The sequence below is a fragment of the Mustela lutreola genome, chromosome 12, assembly GCF_030435805.1.
Source record: "Mustela lutreola isolate mMusLut2 chromosome 12, mMusLut2.pri, whole genome shotgun sequence".
Classification (NCBI taxonomy): Eukaryota; Metazoa; Chordata; class Mammalia; order Carnivora; family Mustelidae; genus Mustela; species Mustela lutreola.
The window spans coordinates 93,997,856-94,017,783 of NC_081301.1; the positions used below are offsets into that span (position 1 = coordinate 93,997,856).

Genomic DNA, 19,928 nt, shown 5'->3' on the forward strand with positions numbered 1-19,928 from the left:
CCACCCTCCAGATAAAGTTACGTTGTTGTTGGATTTTTTTTTTCCTTCTTGTTCCACATAGAAGTTCAACTATAGTAACAAAGACTTCTCTCCACAAGAACTGGCATAACCAATCTGGCCTTGATAAATAGGAATTTGGTAAATACTGCACAGCTGATAAATTCTGTCCCAATTATACATGCCTATCCAATTCAAAGGTGGTTTTGTGGCAGGCCATTAAATGCATGGTTCAGTTACAATCTTCCTGCACATAACATTTCTCCCCTGGTTAAGGCACCAAAAGCTAATTCAGAGATCGGTCATATTTTCCACTTGAAGTTCATTACCTTCAAAGTAAGTTGAGTGCCGTGAATGACTGGCTGACCCCAACCAGCCCTCACCCAAAAAGTCAACGGCCACAGAGCAACGTGGACCAACAAAAAAGATTCGCGCATCTGAAACTAGTTTATATGGCGTCAACCACGAAGTCAGGAAGAATCAGAAACTACTGGAATTCCCATGGTTTCTGAAAAAGAAAGAGCTCCTGGCCAAACTGTCTCCTTTTCTTTCAACAGCGGGGCCTTCAGTTCTGTGATTCCTTTGCTTTCCCATTTCCACGTCACACTAAATAAGTAAGAAGAATTATGTCCTCCTCAACAGAACAAAGGGCCTGAACGAGCTTCGGCATAATACATTGGGCCAGAAATGCCGTGGGGGTGTTTTACGAGCCTTCATGCGAAGTGACAGTGGGGCTTGCCGACACTGGGAGACCACGGAGCTCCCCCGCCTCGAGATTTCCAAGCTTGTTCTCAGCAACTGCCTTGGCCCACCCATCCCATCTCATCGGAGAAGGCTCTGATGGGTTCCTGCAACCGCTCGGCTCTGATGCCGGCTTGGAAAACCTCCTCCACATGGACGCACTCCATCACCCAGCACTAAATGAGACATCTAAGGATTCTGCCACTCACCATCTCTGTCATGTTTCCCTCAGCCCTTAGAGGACTCCATTGTTGTGCGAAGCCACTACAATCCCATTACCAGCTGGCCTGCGATCAGATGATAACCAAAATGAACACAAATACTTAAACAGCACAAGGAACTGCGGAGGCCTCCCTCTTGGGCAACGCAGCCCAGGAGATTTTCTGACACCCGATCCACAGACCGAACAATCACATTGCAAAACGCTTTCAATGTCGAGGAACAAGCACTCAATCAGCCCCCATGTGCCTGTCATCTGGTCCTGGTGCTTATGAAACAGGCAGCTTGGCCTTTATTCTTCTCTAAAAACTTTTTCAGAAACCACTAAGTTGATCCAGCCTTCTTCCCACCGCACCAACACTCAGATGTTTGCGAAGGCTGGTTCTTGGTGCCCGGCCTCCTGCTCAGCTCCGTACGGGGCCTGGAGGTTTGCTCAGAGAGACGGAAGAGAGATGCCAGTTTGGTTCTAAGGCAGTGACCAGAACCACTTCAAACTGTTGTTTAACTATGCCTTGACCAGTTTTCCCACTTCCTCCACCAACCGAGGATGGGGTCTGGGGGCCGGACGCCATGAGACAGACAGAAGGTGCACCGTCCCTGCCTTCTGGAAGTCAGCGGTCTGCTGGTGGGCACGAGCCCGGGCCCACCCGCGCGCACGCGCACACACTAGCACGACAAGGTGAAACTAAGTGTCATATGAGGGAGAGAAACAGAGTGAGGACGAGCACTCAGAGAAGAGAGACCTCTCCTTGGGCAGAGGTGGTCCCCAAAGTCTTCCCAGAGTACAGAGGACCAGAGGAGTCTGTGAAAGCGGGCTAGGATTTAGATCCCCGGCCTCGAAATTTGTGGAGATTCCCAGGAGGGCAGTGTCACAAGCAAAGACAGAAGCCTTAGAACGAACAGCCTGACCGAGTGAGTCAGGGGAGACGCTGGGAAGGAGCAGGAGGAGTAGCCCCTCCTTCCTGGACGTGCTCACCAAGCGGTGCCCTTTCGTCTATACTTCATGGCGGCTGCTGAGCCCGACGGAGAAAATTCGGCACAACCTGTGGCTATGAAGGTCAGTTGGTTCCATGTGTGACAGTGACATCAGCAGTCACACTGGGCTGTGCTGACCAAACTGATGGCAAGCGGGATCCTTTCTAGTGCGGCTGCTTCCCCACCAGCTGCGGGGACGGACCTCATCACAGCCCAGCCCGGTGGAACCTGCTTCCCATAATAAAACACGGTCACACTGCAGTGCTGCGGGTTTCTTCACAAACACGTGACTTCTGGCTGTTTGGATTGAGAGCGAAGCTCCGGGGAGGGAGGAGGAAGGGAGGCCTGGGACCTGGCTACTCGCGAGTGGCTTCTGGGCAGGTCTTGCTGGGAGGGACGCGGAACAGAGCGCGCGCCAGCTGGGGACGAGGTGTGGAGACTCGGCCGGGCTGTGCTCTTCGTCCTCCCTCCTCGGTCCCAGGGAGCCTGCAGCCCTGTTCCCGAGCCCACAACGGAAAGAGAAGTCACTGAGGGCAGAAATAAGGTCAATCACCGCCTATGGGTTGTTTTCCATGAATGAGAAGAACACCTGCGTTGTTCTTTTTCAGTTACGGTCGATCATCGTTGAATTAAATTACAACAGACTAAAAGGAAAGGGGCTTCACAGGCTCCAAGCTGTAACTCGGATCCTGCCTGGGACTTGGGGCTTGAAGAAGCGGATAGTGGTTCTCAAACCATCTCTGACCTCAGCTCTGGGATCTGGCAGCTGTGGCAGTGAGGCCGGGTCCCCGGGGAGGCAGGTGTGCACACTTAGAAAGAGTCCCCACCCCCGCTCCGCCGACCTCCCCGCCAAGACTGCACATGCCCCTGGCGGATCCCTGTGACAGAAGGACAGACTACACATGGCAACAAGCCAGTGAGACAGTGTTCCCTGAAGAGAAAGGAAAGATCAGGCCTTCTCGATTAGAGGAATAAGCGCAAAGAACCCTTGAGTGACACAGGCTGGGGTTCACGTTCAGGCTGTCCCACTCCCTGTGTGTGCCCCTCAGGGTCTCGAGGTCTAAGTACAGAGCGAGGCAAGAGCAGCTTCTTCCCGCCCTGGAGGGTAAAGGCCCCAGCACAGTGTCCTCTAGCGGGCAGCCAGTAAGTGCTCGTTCGGTTCCTGTAATGCAGCACAAAGGACAGAGTCGAAGAATCAGGTGAAGATGAAAATGATCTGGGCTCTGGAGGATGCTAAAACTCATTAACGAAGGACTGAAGTTTATACGAGATATTTAAACAGTGCTTTCAACTTTGTGACTTTTTTGTCTCTCAGAAGCGCCCCCACGGGTAACCCTGGCCCAGAAGGTTCTGTCATTTGCCTGACATCACACGTCTAGCAAAAAACAAGACCAGCACAGGACGTGTGTGCAGATCTCTTGGATTAAATCACACAGTGCCAGAGTCTGGCAACCTGACCACCCCGCATACTTTCTTCTCATGACACAAATGTGCTCACTTAGCAAACATTTACTGAGTGCCCGTTAGATGCCACTTGGCCCCATCAGCGACCGGCGCAGCAAAGAACTCTGTCCTCAGAGAGGGACGTGGGGTGGGGTGGGGGTGGGGGGGCAACAGTGCGCGGGAGACGTAATAATAAAGTCAGAAGGAGCACATGCTACAGCACGCCACAAAAGACGGAGCAGAGCAGGGTACCGGCGGACAGGGTCAGGGCAGGGAAGGGCGCGTGGGCTGCCGCTGGGAAGAAGGCGATAGGAAGAGATTTTGTAAAGACGATGACTACTGAGCAAAGCCTTGGAGGAGGTGAGAGTCAGCAGATGGCGGGACAAGAATGCTCCAACGGAGGGAACGGCCAGTGTGAGGACACTGAGTCGGGGCGTGGCCACAGGGGGCTGGGAGGGGGAGGCATGTTTGCCTGCTGCTCACACGGCACACCAGAGGCTCGCATGTCGGGAGGACGCTGTAGTTCTTCCTTGTAAGGCCTGGCACCGGCAAGGCCCTCGCGATCCGAGGGTGCCATTGTCTGTGTACGTGGACTCTGCACCCAGATTACTGGGTCGAGGGAAAAGTCACCCACCCTTGGTCTCCTAGAAAAGAAGCCTGAATTTTAAAAAGCTGTACTTAGTAACATGGATTCTACCACCTTGGCTTTTTTTTTTTTTTTAAGATTTTATTTATTTGACAGATTGAGAGAGAGCACAAGCAGGGGGAGCAGCAGACAGAGGGAGAGGGAGAAGCAGGGGAGGAAGAGCCTGAGCAGGACTCGATCCCAGGACCCCGGGGTATGATGTGAGCCGAAGGCAGACACTTAACCCACTGAGCCACCGGGTTCCCCCTACCTTAGCTTTAATTTTGAAAATAAGTAACTTTTCCAGAAAGCCTGGGCTTCCCGCTAGGAGCCGGGTTTGAGCCTTCTCCCCAGTCATTTACATGGCGTCAGCCTACAAATGTCTGATATCCTGAGAATTAGTGCTGAGCCGCACTGAACAGAATGAGTAATTAGCAGCAGCACACGTGGTGGATTCATTTCAAATTCTCTCTTGCTGTCACCCTGATGGAAGCAAATGATAGTGGTCACGCATCTCCTTGATCACAGCCGCAGTAACACGCACCACAAATCAACCTCCACCTGCTTGTTGGGCCAAAAATAGAGCAGCTCAGAGATTTCGGTGCACCAGAGAGAGCAGCGGTCTCGGGGACTGACAAAGACACAGCTCTGATGCAGAGCTTGTTCAAGAGTAAAAGGCATCTGCCACCCTTGGACAAGTCCCTGAGAGGATGCAGAAGTTTCTGAGACTATTGCCTAAGCATACGCTATTATTGCTAACCTCTACGTAATATGTGAACGCCACGCTCGGCTACATTAGAACACACGCCCTAGCCTTTACTGTGTTAGCAATCAGGATCAAGTTGGAATGATGGTTCAAAACAGACAGTGCAGACCATCAAGGAACAAGCCAGAATTACTAGCCCACATTTGTTTGTTTGTTTGCTTTTATAAAGATTTTATTCATTTATTTAACAGAGGGAAACAGTGAGAGAGGGAAGCAGGGGAGCAGCGAGGAAGAGGGAGAAGCAGAGGGAGAGGGAGAAGCAGGCTTCCCAACAAGCAGGGAGCCCAACGTGGGGCTCGATCCCAGGACTCTAGGATCATGACCTGAGCCAAAGGCAGACACTTAGTGACTAAGCCACCCAGGCGCCCCTTCCATGTTTGTTTTTAAGTGATTATAACATTTTATATAGTTTTGATGCAACTGGGTAAGAGATTTCTGTTCTCTACAAAAGCTCTCCTAGCCACTCTTACCTGCCTAATGCTTAATGAGTTAAGATCACCAACAGATAGACGCAAGATTCTGTCCCCTACACGAAACTGTGGCGACTACAGTGGCTATCACAGTCCATTAGCTCCAAATCTGCCTGCGATGAGGTAACCTCTAGCCTTGAGTAACTCCCATTGTTCATCTTATGCTTTGCAAATGCAAGCATCCACTGTGCCCTAGTCAGACTTAGTGTCCAACAGTTTAAGTCAGAATCTCATTTTTTAGAGATTGATTTATTTGATAGAGCATGAGTGGGAGGGGCAGAGAAAGGGGGAGAGAATTTCAGGCAGATTCCCCACTGAGCTTGGAGCCCAACACGGGGCTCGATCTCATGACCCTGAGATGGTGACCTGAGCTGAAATCCATAGTCGGACACTCAACTGACTGCCCACCCAGGTGCCCCTGGAATCCCATCTTTAATTAAGATGATGTAACACTGCGTTTAACACAGAGAGGCAGTTTCCTCATTTCTAGCAACTACTCAAGGGCCTAGAGACCTTCCCTGAGCTGGCTGTAAGCTGCCTCCGGTTTTCTGTCAGAAACGGCCCACTGAAGCACTTGTCAAACTGCGCATTTACCTGACCTAAGCATAGTGACCGGCAGGCCTTCGCTTGGGTAATTCACAAAGTGTCGTTCAATTCTTTTCGGTTCATCTGGAACAACCTGTCTCTACAGTTTGAAGCTCCCGAAAGCACTGGCTTTGGTGCACTGCTTGGCCAAAGAGCCGCTGCCGGATACAGCCAGTCACAAACAAAACATGTTGAACAGCGGTTCGGTTTTTTGTCTCCCATGCGGCTTAGCCACTTCTCAGAGGGTTTGTTTAAGGGACCTGCTTCAATACGGCAGAAAGCGCCAAGTGCAGGTCTGATGACTTGCTGTGGCGAGGCACCATGCTCAGACCATCACGAGGTCTTGCTCGTCAACTCCGGCAGCAACTCTCTAAAACGCCACCCAGGGGCGCCTGGGTGGTAAAGCCTCTGCCTTCAGCTCAGGTCGTGAACCCAGGGTCCTAGGATCAGGCCCCACATCAGGCTCTCTGCTCAGCGCGGAGCCTGCTTCCCTTCCTCTCTCTCTCTGTCTGCCTCTCTGGCTACTTGTGATCTCTATCAAATAAATAAATAAAATCTTTAAAATAAAATAAAATAAAATAAAATAAAAGGCCACCCACCACTATCACCCTCATTGCAAAGATAAGCAAGTGGAGGCCTCTGAAAGGGTGAGCGCCTGGCCCAGGTCGCAGGGTCAGGAAATGGTTGTCCTCCAGCCCCAGACCCCGTACTTGGCTTGATGTCTATATGACTAGAATTTACTCCATTCATCTCTCAAATTTTTCCCTGTCCTGAGAGTCTCTTTTATGGAAGCACATTTTAGCATGCATTTGTAAAGGATATCTTTATCTTTTCCCCAACCTGGTTCTATGCATTTATGTAGAAAAATTAGACTTTCCAAAATGCAAATATGTATGCATTCCCTGGTGGCTAAATTTAGCAAATATGCCCTGTCCTAATTTCTTAAAAAATTAGAGTTAGACCTACCAAATGACCCACACACTTTACTCCCAATAAAGTTTGCCCAGGAGAAACCCAAACATATGTCCATACTGACACTTGTGCACAAAGGTTTATGGTTGTTTTATTCCCAGTCGTCAGTAACTGGTAACAGTCCAGCAGGAGAGTAGATAAATAAAATGGGTTGTATCCACAGAATGAAATACTATTTGACACTGTAAAGGAATGAGTTCTATCGATACACACAACACCATGGACGGATTGCAAGGTAATCACAGCAGTGAAAGAAGCCAGGCACAAAAGAGTATATGCTACAGGATACCATTTGTTTAAAATTCTAGAAAATGTAAACTTATCTGCAGTGAGAAACTCCAGATCAGTGGTTGCCTAGGATCCGCCACTGAGTAAAGAATGGATCACCAAGGGGCCCCAGGGAGACTTTTGGGTGTGATGAGAGCGCTCTCTGTATCTTGTTTGGCCCAACGATGGCATGAGTGTATACAGCTTGGGTTCTCTCTTTAAAAGGCTAGATCTTATTATTATGTATAGAATATACCCCAATAAATCTGAATAAAGGTACATAGGTTTATAAAAGGAACCATTTATATATTGAACTCCAGTTGATGAAATCTTTTTTAAAAACACACTCAGAAGTGTTTGAAAGTGCCTAAGTCCTTATCTGGTACAACACTCAGTTTCAGCTAGCTACACTGTTTATTTTAGATTCTAAAGCTCCCGGTAGTCAAGAACCAGTGATCATTTTTAGCTTGAGTTCTATGCAGCTCCCAACACAGCATTAGGCATTGCAACTGTTCAGAACATTGAATCTAAACATATCTCCATTCTATTTTTCCTTGCTTTCCAAAGAGATCCTGGGAGCAGAATCTGCAGTGAGCCTGCTAGCCTGGTCATCAGATCCTGAAAGCATGTCACCAAGGAAATGTTTGCATCTGTCCCTAAACATACAAAGGCTGCCAGCGACTCAAGATTTGGGGTGAAGTATTGCCCTTAAGTAACACTCAGAACTTCTCCAAAACCCTCTTTATGTTCAGACACATGTTAGGTATCCTAGGTATACAGGTTACCTGTATGAGTCATACAGGTAGCATCGCCTCTGAGGGCTACATGCAATCCAGAGCTTGAACTCCAGGTTTTCCGTAAGACGAGGAGTAAGGGGAAGGAAGATGATGAGACAGGGTATAGCCTCCAAGAGGTTAGAGACTCACAGTACCTCAGCCCTAAATGTGCTCCCACCCCTTCCTGTCTCAAGAAGACTAAAGCCTATTAGACTACTCGTGCCGGTTCACAAACAGGGAGCTACTGACCGTCGAAGAGACGGTACAGAAATTACGGAGACTCAGACTGTTTAGAAGCTCCCATGGCAGTTGGACTTGGCTGTGATCTGTGGACTCCATTCTCACTGAACAGGGTTTACACCTGAGATTACCAAAAACTTCGAGTGAAACCAGTCATGGACAGTTTCATGTACAGTAGCTTAAAAATGTAAAAAGAGAAGCAAACACTTGGTCTTCCCCAACACATGGCATGAGAAGCAGAGTTTTATGGCCTGGCTTCCTCCGTGAGGGTTAATTTTTCCCCAAGTGACAGTGGGAGCCAGAAAAAAGGCCACTCCATCATCCGATCCAATCCAAGTCACCCCAGCCTGTCTGTAGGTGTTTGGACTGAGACTGTAAAGGGAAATTAAAAAACCTTCTCAGAAAGGAAGTTTATCAAAAGTGCTAGGTTTTCATTCTAATTAGCAGCATGGCTGTACCAGTTGCAAATACAGTTGTCATCACGTCAAGAATCAAAATGAAGGTCACGATAATGGCTGTGTGGATAGAATTAATTCATTTTCTTCCCCCCCCCCTTTCTTTTATTCTCCCTTGTTGTCTCTCTTCTTCCTCTTCTGTCCTTCCTAGAGGAACACACTTACTTCTGAATCAGCCCCATCCGTGTTTGGAGCAGCAGAGGGAGGTAGCTCACGCAGACGGGGCCGCTCCTTGTGGCCGCTGCTCACCCTGAATTAGGCTAGAATTCTGGCTCCTCATCTCTAATGTTTTTTCACAAAGATTAGTTGGTGGGGAACTCAGGGAGTCTGATGGACAGGCTGCCGCCCACGACACAGAGAATGTCTGAGAGGAGGCGTGCCCCTTGGAACTGCCACTGAAATGGCACAGAAAGAAACAGGCAAGAATAGAGGCAAGACTTTCTTCCCATTTATTCTGCCTTCCTGTCTCGGCTCGGCGATCGGTTTCCCAGACAGCCGTCGCCACGCTCCCGATGAGACTGCTTCCTCGCGCTGGTTACACAGCCCACACGTTCAGTCCTGCGAATCCGTGGCCGCTGTCCATCTCCTCTCATGCTCGGTGAGTTCCACACGGCAGCGGCCATGCCTGTCCCGTCCTGTCAAGCGCTAGTCCCCGGCACTTAATCTGTTTAGCACAGTGATGAGCAAGAGAACACACTCAACCACTGTCTACTGGAAGAAGAGATGAAGGCATAAATAAATGACGACAGGGATGAACACATGACGTCTCCGCATGCTAGGTACAAGCATCTGTACACAGTGCGTTTCCAGACAAAAAGAGGAGATTGATCATGAGTTTCACATAATCATTGCAATTTTTAAGAAGACTGGGTAAGCCCATGGAAGCCTTATTACCAAGTCGAAAGGAAATAAAGATTCCTAAGAATTCCGGAGTGAGAGATACACTGAAGTACATAAATCATGATTCTTGTTCACAGGGGGTTTTAGAGATGGAAGAGCTCTTTTTGAGAAAAAAAGTCAATAGAGAAAAAGACTTGGGTTATTCTGTATTTCAATTAGGATAAAATGTTGCAAATAATTTCTGGAAACAAGTCATAGCAGAGAAGAATGAATTTTATAATGTGCCTTTATTTCTGCTTTGGGTCAAATCATGATCCCAAGAACATTATCCACAACTAGTAAAAAGCTGAGAGAATATGGTTAAACGGTGCTGTAGACTGAATGTGTCCTCCCAAAGTTCGCAGAGTGAAAGCTAATCCCCAGTAGGACAGCCTTTGGAGGTGGGGCTCCCGGGAAGTGATCAGGTCATCCCAGCAAAGCCTTCAGGAATGGGATCAGGGCCCTCCTAGGAGACCCCAGAGAGTTCCCTTGCCCCTTCTGCTAGGTGAGGACACAGCAAGACGACTACTGTCTATGAGCCAACAATCAGGCTCTCATCAGACACCAAATCTTGACTTCAGACTTCCCAGCCTCCAGAAGTATGAGGAATAAATTTCTAATGTTTCTAAACTACCCAGCCTCTGGCATTTTTCTATAGCAGCCCAACTGCCTAAGACAACCTACAAAGGCTTTCTTCCAACATCAATATTATATAGGCAATAGCACTTTACCAAATGGGCCCTCAATATCCCTAGAGGTAGGAGAGAGTGGGGTTTACCCAGATAGTATTTACGAAAAGAGAAACAGTAAGCCACTCATTTATCAAGCCCCCTAAACACGGGTCAATTGTTATTATCATTATTATTATTTTGCTGGCAAATACACAATTACTGTTATTGTTGTCTAAGTGAAAATAATGTTTTTCTGTTAACCCGAAGCAACAATGATATGGTCAGTTTTATTAATATGCATTTAAGAATGAAAGCTCAATGAAAGTATCAAAATGGATGTGTTATAAATTTCTTCATTGCCTTCCATTTTCCAAAGAAAATGTTTGGAAAGGTGGCCCCCCAAAAGTACACACACATATACACACAGTGAGAGAAAAAAAAATCGTGTATTTATCCAATGTTGTTCAACTAAAATAATACAATAATACAAATCACTTTTTATGAATAATATACTTCCAAACCTAAGAGCCATCCCCCCCCCAACTGGGAGATATTTTAACATCTATTTTCTTTTAGCATACTTATTAGACCTTATTTTAAATATATGCTAAAGACCCTTTTACCAATATTATTTCATCCACTTAAATTAGCAGGTGAGACAGAAGTAACATTTATTGATCAGGTACTACCAGTAGTATCTTATTTAATTCTTGTAATGTCCCCTGAAGATAGATAGGTCTTGGCACTCTCTTAACAGATGAGCAGAGAGAAGCAGAGAAGGGGGTGAAAGTCACACAGCTGGTTAAAAAGTGGGGCTGGATTCACAGCCAGGTCTGACTCCCAAGTTCCATGGGTTTCCAGACTCTGAGGACACCTGCTAGGCTGTGCACCCACCCCCTCACACACACACCCAGCCTAGCAACTGCAAGGCAGGAGGAAGGGTCAGCCCAGAGGCTCCTTCCAGTCTCCAGCCTGCCCCATCTTTCAACAATAACCACAGCTAAACCTTTGGACACAAACACAGCCTGAATCTGCTACACTGTAATTAGTTCTGTGGCTAGGGTAGTTAACAATCCACCAGAATATAGTTTTTAGCAACCCAGCTAAAAGGACTCATCTACTCGACTGAACAAGCCTTAGTCCTTTCAGAGTAGCTAAAATGATTTTAGAAGATTTTGAAAGATCTATCCAAACAGGTCTCTAAGCCACAAGAAAACAAGGTAATTCAGCAGTGGTTCACAGCACGAGCTTTGCTCAAATACCTCACAAATGGATACACTAGAATGCCTTGCCCATTCCCACAGTTGGAAAAGAACAACCAGTTCATTGGAGGATTGAAACCTTTTCAAATTGCACTGGAAAATCAAACATATTTCTCTCTAGTGCTCCTTCCTCTAAATGTGAGGCTCTTTCTTGTCTTTCGAATCTATTGTTCAGTTAATCTGTGCACGCCAGAATATTCTAATTTAAATCTGAGCCTGGGACATGCTATATTTTGTTTCTAGCTGCAAGAGTGTGAATGCCATAAATAACATGCACTGTGCTTGTTCTCTGTTCCTAAACAGTCTGATAAGCTCGTATTGAAACCATCTCAGCAACCACATTTGACAGCTCACTAGGAACCTGTTCAATCCAGCCTCCCAACCGGTCCGTCACTGCTGCCAGTTTCCAGGCGGACGAGGCATTCAGAAACCAGGCTCTACATGAGAACAGCCCTGGCAGAACCCTCGGAGGAGAGGTGCGCTCCGGCTAACAGGCCGTCAATCTGTCAGTAGCTCTTAAGATTCCTCAACCTTCTCCAGCTGAAGGCCAGCTCAGTGATGGGAGGAAGGGGGGGACACAGCAGGGGTAGGGGGCCTGTCAGCTCCATTTCCAGGGCCCCATCTGCAAACCTGGGCTGGTATGCCAGACCAAACTGGCACAAACCAGAACACCGGTGTGGCTGCAGAGCACTTTCCTTCCCCGAAGTAACTCATTCACCCGTTAAATAAATAGTGATCCAACATCAACTAGGTAACAAAGACACCATGTTTCTAGAGACCCTTGAAACCAGAGCTCCACAGGGCCAGTCCCTGAGTCTGTCACATACACAGCAATACAAGCTTCTCTACATTTCTAAACATTTTCTGGGCCTCAGTTTCTCCATTTATAAGATGGGGATAAGTTAATACATCATTTCACAGCCCTGCTGATAAGACCAGATGAGGTAAGGCCCAATGTAACACAATGTAACACAATGCTTGACTTCAGGGGAAATACTCAACCAAAAAATCTAGCCTGTTCCTTCCCCTCCTTTCACTGGAACTGAAGATTTTCCCCATTAGCTCAAATCATGCAGCCTTTGTCTTAAAATCAAGAACATATAAGATGTGGAAGAAAAAGCAGGGTTTTTTTCCCCTTCTTTTTAATTTTCAGTAAAATGTTTACTGAAGTGTAACATACCAAAGAGTGTAAGTCATCAGGTTCCGGCTCCCTGAGTATTCACGGTGACACACCCGTGCACTCTGCCCGGATCAAGGAACAACCAGGCCTCCAGGAGCCACTTCCAGCCACTTCTCCCCCAACGACACCCTCTTTCCTGAGTCCCAGTCCCACAGTCTACTTTGGCCTGGTTTTGAATTAAGTAACATCTTAATCAAGTTGACACACACAAAATGCAAATGGAAGTGCAGGGTGTTTTATGGATTTGCAGCCGATGAGACTCACTAAAGGGACAAGATGTTATAAAAAGAAAGAAATACATTGACAGCGATGAAATTATCATTAAAAAGGTAACATGTTGTTAAGGTGCTGGACTCTCCTCTCTGTTTCTTATTTTTATCCAAACACTATAGAACAAAAATAAGAAAATCTTATCCATTGCCAGTGGTAGGACTCATTCTACGTGCTATCTAGCATGGTACTACCTTGAGAAGGCAAAACACTACAAAGCAATGGGGAAGGAAATATATTTTGGGGAGAGAAGAATTATCTAATTCTGACAGTAACTGCCATCAGCCAAACTTAAAATATAAATCAGTAATTTCCCCAAAACACATCTGAAACTTAAACCTCACTGATATCCTCCTTAATACTAAAAAACTAGCTTCGAGGGTGCCAGGGTGGTTCAGTTGTTGGGCATCTGCCTTTGGCTCAGGTAATGATCCCAGGGTCCTGGGATCAAGCCCCACATCGGGCTCCCTGCTTGGCAGGAAGCCTGCTTCTACCTCTCCTACTCCGCCTGCTTTTGTTCCCTCTCTTGCTGTGTCTCTCTCTGTCAAACAAATGAATAAAATCTTTGAAAAATAATAATAAAAATTTTTTTAGAAACTACCTTTGAAACCCTTGGGATCCTTGGAAAATAAATTTTAAAAACTATCATCTAGTCAACTATAACACTCTTTGCCCCTTGGGATTAGAAATTAGTAATGACCAACAACTCTTTTCTTCCCATTAGACCAAAACGGGTGCGTCCTACCATTCTTTGTTTTCTTCTTTAACATTTTATTTATTTGAGAGAGTGAGTAGGAGCAGAGGGGGAGACGGTGAGGGACAATCTCAAGCAGACTCTGTACTGAGCATCGAGCCTGATGTGGGGCTCGATCTCACAACTCTGAGATCATGACCTGAACCAAAACCAAGAGTCAGATGCTGAAGAGACTGTGCCACCCAGCCTCCCCCCACTCCACCCCCGACTCTTGATGACATGACAGTGAGTGTCCGCAAATCTCACACTCACCCAGAGGTCAGCAGTGCTTACAGGAGGCTACGATGAGGCGAGGCAAGCCAAGCCAAGCCGCCTGTTTCATTGCAGTCCCCACTACAAAATGCGCCTTAGGCCTGGATGGCGGAGCCTCATGCGCTGACTTGCCAAGACTCTGGTCACAAAGGGGTGTGACATCACGCAAGGAAATGCAAATCAAAACCCTGAGACACCACGTCAGACCCGCTAGGATGGCTACAAACCAGTGAGAACCCACAGGCGCTGGAGAGGATGTGGGGCCACTGGGACACCCGTGCATCGCTGCGGGGTGACTGCTAGGGAAGACGGTTCCTCAGAAAGTTAAACCAAGAATTACCAAGTGCCCCAGCAATGCTGCTCCTAGGTTTATGCCCCCAAAGAACTGAAGATGGGAGCTCCAGCACACACTCACAGACACAAGCTCATGGCAGCCCTGCCAGAACGGCCGGAAGGCGGGAGAGATCCAAATGCCTGCCGACAGATGAGTCGCACTGAACAACGTGCGTGCGTACAAAGTGGAATATTCCTCAGCCATAAAAAGGAACATGGCAGAGGCACGCTAAGTGTGGGCAGACCTCGAATACATGTTAGGTGAAGGACGCTGTGAACAGCAGACCCCATGTTGTAGGATTTCATTTATAGGAAACGCCCAGGGCAACTAAATGTACTGCATGTCACTGAATGATTAATGTCGCATTATATGAATTTCACATCAATTTTTTTTAAATGTGGAGAAAAATAAAATAATAAATAATAATAAAATGTGGAGGAAAAAAAGAGAGAGAAAATAAAGGAAAAAAAGGGGGAAAATGGGCTTGGGTGTGAGGGCGAAACTGCTCATAGGCACCAAAGAAAGAAATAGTCCCAGCGGTATAAAGGTGATGAGGTAACAACTGGGAGATGAGGCAGAAATTGCTCCAGCAGGTCCGGTCCCTTTCTCTTTGACAATGCCATACAGGCTTGAAATCCTTTTTAAGACCTATTTTTCCTTCCAGTATATGGGTGGCAAGGCACCTAGACTGCGGCTGGCCAAGAAAGTCCTGGCCGGCAGTGAGAATCCAGACCACCAGAGGGGTTCGTTCGGAGGGGCAGGTGTCCAGCAGGTGGGACAGGGGCATCACAGCAGCTCTAAGAGCGAGAACAGCCTGGGAGAGAGCCCCATCCCGAGGGCCTTCCAGCCTACTGACACTGCCTGTTTATTGGGAGTGAGGGCCCCAAAGCCCTGCGTTCAGAAGAGGGTTTCACCAGTTCAGGTGGGAATGTAGGATGGAGCAAGAGACGCTGGGTTCATGAGGGCCATGCAGACCTATCACCAAGGGTCCGCCCTCTAGTTGGCACCCTGCATCCCAGCTGGGAAATCTGGTCCCAGCCAGCCTAACCACCAAGAACCAGCTTGCAGTGAAATCTACCAAAACTATAAAATGTAAAAGAGTATCTTTTCTTTCTCAATAATACTTTTAAAATTTTACATTAACCCTTACAGGTTTCTTAAAAAATCTTATTCTTTTTTTTTTTTTTTTAAGATTTTATTTATTTGAGTGAAAGAGAGAGAGAGAGAGAAACAGCAAGAGAGAGCACAGGCGGGGTGAGGGGCAGTGGGAGAGGGAGAAACAGCTTCCCACTGAGCAGGGAGCCCGATGTGGGGCTGGATTCAGGACTCCAGGATCAAGACCTGAGCCAAAGGGAGATGCTTAACTGAATGAGCCACCCGAGTGCCCTAAATTCTTATTCTCAAAAGAACTTCTCAGTATAAATACATTTAAAGATGGCAGAATGGCCCATAAAACAAACCATAGGTATAGAACTGTGCACCATGTAGCAGCCTAACAAATCTAAGTAACTCTAATGCACATCAAGGAAAATAAATATGTGAAAAATATCAAATGATGAAGGGATAGACGATCTCACCCTTTTGGGATCATGATGCATCTTTCCTGAGATGTACCCCAACATTTATAGGACAGGGGCAAGAGGATGAATGGAGAGCCATATAGATCATAGGCCATGAGGTCCTTGCTCACCCAACTTGAGTCTAGATGGGCAGCTTCTGCCCATGAGCTGCCCCGTCTCTACTGACAGTGCCATCTACCTTTTAAGTTCCTCAAAGACTCTGAAGCTGGAATCCAGGCTGAATCTTGTATTCTCAAATTTCCCAGGGTTCTACACCAGAATGAAGCAGCATCGGGAGAGCTGCCCGTTGGCTCCTTTTCTCCATCTCAGTTCTATCTTACACCACCATGGGCCTCTAACACAATCCCACAACAGCTGTGCCTTAGCCACCCTGTAGACCAGGGGTATACCCACCTCAAGTGAATGAATCAGAGGAGGACTCCAGAGAAGACCCTAGAAGAAGGCACGAGGCCATTTGAGTAGGGAACTCTTGTCCTAGAATTCTAGGAGTTGTTGTAGTCTCCACCTACAACAGGGTCTAGGAGGAGGGGCACAGACTGTGGGTCAGCACATACCCCTGGTCCTATAGATTCTTTGCCCCACAGGGAAGGAAGAAGATGGGGCAGGGCTCAAGTGGGGCCCATCAGAGCTGGGCTCCTCAAACTGTGTTCCATCAACAAAAGTGTGGACATCACCTAGGAGCCTGCTAGAAATGGGGAATCCTAGGACCCACTCTGGGCCTCCTTAATCCAAATCTCTTGGCAATTCCTATACACATTCAAGTTCAAGCATGGGTGCTGGCTGGGGACCCCTTTGTCCCAACCGAAGCATGGTGCTATACCTAGCCACTGTAAATTCCATGAATGTGCTACCTGGCCAACTATGAAAATGAAAACCAGCTATGCAGATAAAATGACATTCCCTTAATGTGCATGACAACACAAGGGCCTGTTTTATTCCCTAACAACACAGGCAAAGATTCCAAGAAAACTGGAATGTCGTGGGTCCTATCTGCCTTTCTGGGTTCAGAATGAGTCATGGAGTTAAAAAAAAAAAAAAATCCTAAGACATCTCCAGAAACTTTATTAATTCTGTCAGGGCATAATATCATCAGAAAGTAAGTAGACCCCGAGAAAAATCTGGCTCTATAATTAAGAGTAGGATTCCACAACCTAATTATTGTATTTTCAATTAAAGCTGAGCTCTCGGTGTGTTTTTCCACTCTTTCTTGAATTAGCAGAGACCTGTGAGCACGTTCAGAGCAAGGATATGTTAATTAGGGAGAGAATTTCCCAATAAGAAGCTGGGCCCATGACGCCTGGTAATTAGGAATATTCTAACAATGCCCTGACCCTTCAGAGACGTTTCCTACTGTTAGCTGCCCTCGGGGACTCACAGAAGCTGAGTAGCAATTTCAGCTCCTTGTCACTTTGGCTGCTGTCTTTGCAGACTGTCACCTTTCCAGGTCTTCAAGTACTAGTTTGGGGAGCCCAGCGGCACCGCACTCTCTGGCACTCCCTTTTTCAATATTGTCTGCACTTCTGTCCTCAGGGAAATGTGAACTTGAACCAGAAGTTCACGTTGGGGAGTTCAACACCGTTCTTGGATGGGGAGTTGAGCAGTGCAAGTTCCTCACACCCAGAGTTCTGAATCTTGTCTTCAGAACTCAAATGTCGCTTGAGCAAGAGCATCCTTCTTCACCTAGTGGTGACTGGGGCCAAAACACAAATGTGGGGGCCGGGTGGGGGCCCTTCGTTACTTCAGATGCTCCAGCAGCAGCAAGATGGTACCTGACTTCCCCGTGGGGCTGTGGGTACGGGGACTGGTGGGCAAGTCAGGGCGCTGAGGCTCTGAAGACGTGTGGCAAGAGTGCCTCTCTGGCGGAACAGCAGATGAGACAATAAAGCGGAAGCACAAAGCGAAGAAGGAGCAAGGCCAGCCTAAAAGTACCAGGAGCAGAAATAATCCCAGGGAGACTGCTTCCTAGGGCTTCGCAGTGTGCAAAACCACTTTCCAAAAGTGCACATTCTCCTTCCATCTTGACCACAACCGTTCACGGTTGATGTGATCCCCACCTTACAGATGGAAAGTGAGGCTTGGACTGCTTGTGGGAGACCACACAGCTGGCGCGTCAGGGGTCCACAGGAATTTAGGCAACATTAGTCAGAGTTCTTGACTAGTCTTTGACTGCAGCAAAACCAGAAAAGACTCTAGAAGGTCCAGTCAGATCCTCATGAATTGGAAAACCTCAGGATATCCCACACCTATCTCCTGATGGCCTCCTGTTCCACTTCCTGTCTAGTTAAACCTCCACATCAGGCCAAATCTTTTTACATTTATCTCCCAGAGACTCCCCACTGTCGACTCTTCACCTCCAGTGTCCCTGGCCTAGCAGGGGGCCTGGCCACTTCTCTGTCAGTGTGCCCCAACTGACGTCCCTCCACCAGGGTGACAGAATGAGCCTCCTCAAGCAAGGTCAGGACACAGTCCTTCTTCAGAAGTCACCCACCTTCCAAAAGGCACAGCGTCCTCCTCATCTCCCTTCCTGCCTTGCCTTCCACATCCGTCTCCTCCAAATGACTAACTCCACCCCCTCGCTCCCCCCACCCAGGCCACCCATACACAAGCCCCCTAACCTTGACTACAGCTCCTGACACCGCCCAGGGCGGGGATGCCCGTCTCTTAACTAGTCTTTGACTGCAAAGTCAAAGTCTTTGACTGCTTCTCCAGTCAGAAGCAGCCCCTTCCAAGGCTCACTTGGGTGGGATTTCCTGTCGCCTACCCAAACCCCTCTGTCAGAGTTTCTCTTCCCTAGATGCCAAAGTGGGGAGTACGGTGGTTGAGGTGGGGGGGCTTACCCTTGAGCTTCTTTATCTGTAGGTTTTATTTGCTTGCCTCGCCTGCTAGATGGAAAGAGCCTGGGTCACCTTTATTGCCACAGTGCCTGTAATCCTTTACATGGGGGATTACCAACTGAAAGGAACCTCAAGTGAGAATTTTCCTTTAAAGGCTATTTTTCTCCTCCTCCTCCTCCTCAACAAGAATTCGGAATTAACTGCATTTTGCATTTCTTTTTGTGTTTCTGGCTGGGAAGCTGGAAGTCAAATCTCTTTATCCTCAGGCCTTGCCCTGTTCTAATTTCCATCTTCTCTCACCCTTACTTTCCACCCGAGTTTACTGTGCTATATTCCCCCTCACTTACCTCGACTTCTGTGGGACCAGATGAAATATAAACAAACAGGTATAGACATAAAGATCAGGTTTTTGAGAAATGACTGACACCTTGACCTGAAAGTAAGATTACCCTCGGGAAAGAAGTGGAGAAATTAGCCTGAACGCATTACAGTTTCTGTCAGTAGCCAGCAGAGGCCCCAAACAAGCAAGCGGTTTGCTCCCTGAGACACGCAGGGTGCTAAGGTGGGAAACAGGGGTGGCTGCTGCTTGGCAGACCCCGCAGCCTGAGACACTGAGGTCCAGACAGTAAACAGGTACCCAGCAAAGAGAGCAGCAGACCCGGAAATGTGTCCCTTCCCTGGGACTTCCCAGATCCACCCCCACCACACTAAGTGGTTACTAGTGTTCATGGGGCAGGGCTTGGAGAAAAAACGAGGAAGAATGACAGAAAGGCTGGTATTTGGAGGAAGCTACTTGATGCAAACGTCCCTCCAGCCTCCTTCTATGTGAGTTAACTTCCAACTCAGGAGAAGGGGAAGCCTGAAGGAGGTGGGCCGGCCCGAAAAGGAGCGGGCTGAAGTAGATTCCTGCACCCCACCCCAGCGAAGGCAGAAGGAAAGCAAGAGCCCAAGCCAGGGGGCATCCAAGTTCCCACCTTTTGTCACCATAACTCCCAAGCCAGGGGACTTTGGGAACATTATCTACCTGTCTGAGCCCTAATTTTGCCCACCCTAAATGGAAAGAGCTATGGTTTCCACACTGGTAGGGGGATCCCATGAAATGGTACAGGAATTTGCTTTATAAACTCTTCATAGATAAGACTTATTTTCATTTCAACAAAGATTTATTGAGAGAAGCCACACAGGAGCGCAGATCACAGACTCCCAAAGTTTAAATTCCAGTCTGTCACTTCCTAGTTTTGTGACCTCAGACAAGTTACGGACCTCTCCAACCCTTCATCTTCCTATTTGGAAAAGGGGATAAAAGCACCTGCCTATCCAACAGGGTTACGTGAGGATTAAGTGTTTCGTTTTTTATCTAGAAAAGTAGCTGGCATCTAAC

At 47.6% G+C, this 19,928-nt stretch overlaps 1 protein-coding gene across 4 annotated transcripts in view; it reads right to left on the reverse strand.

Moving 5' to 3' along the window:
* The window catches only part of GLIS3 (GLIS family zinc finger 3), a 438,806-nt gene that overhangs the window by 192,829 nt on the left and 226,049 nt on the right, over positions 1–19,928 (reverse strand). The gene's annotated exons all lie outside the window — the stretch shown is intronic.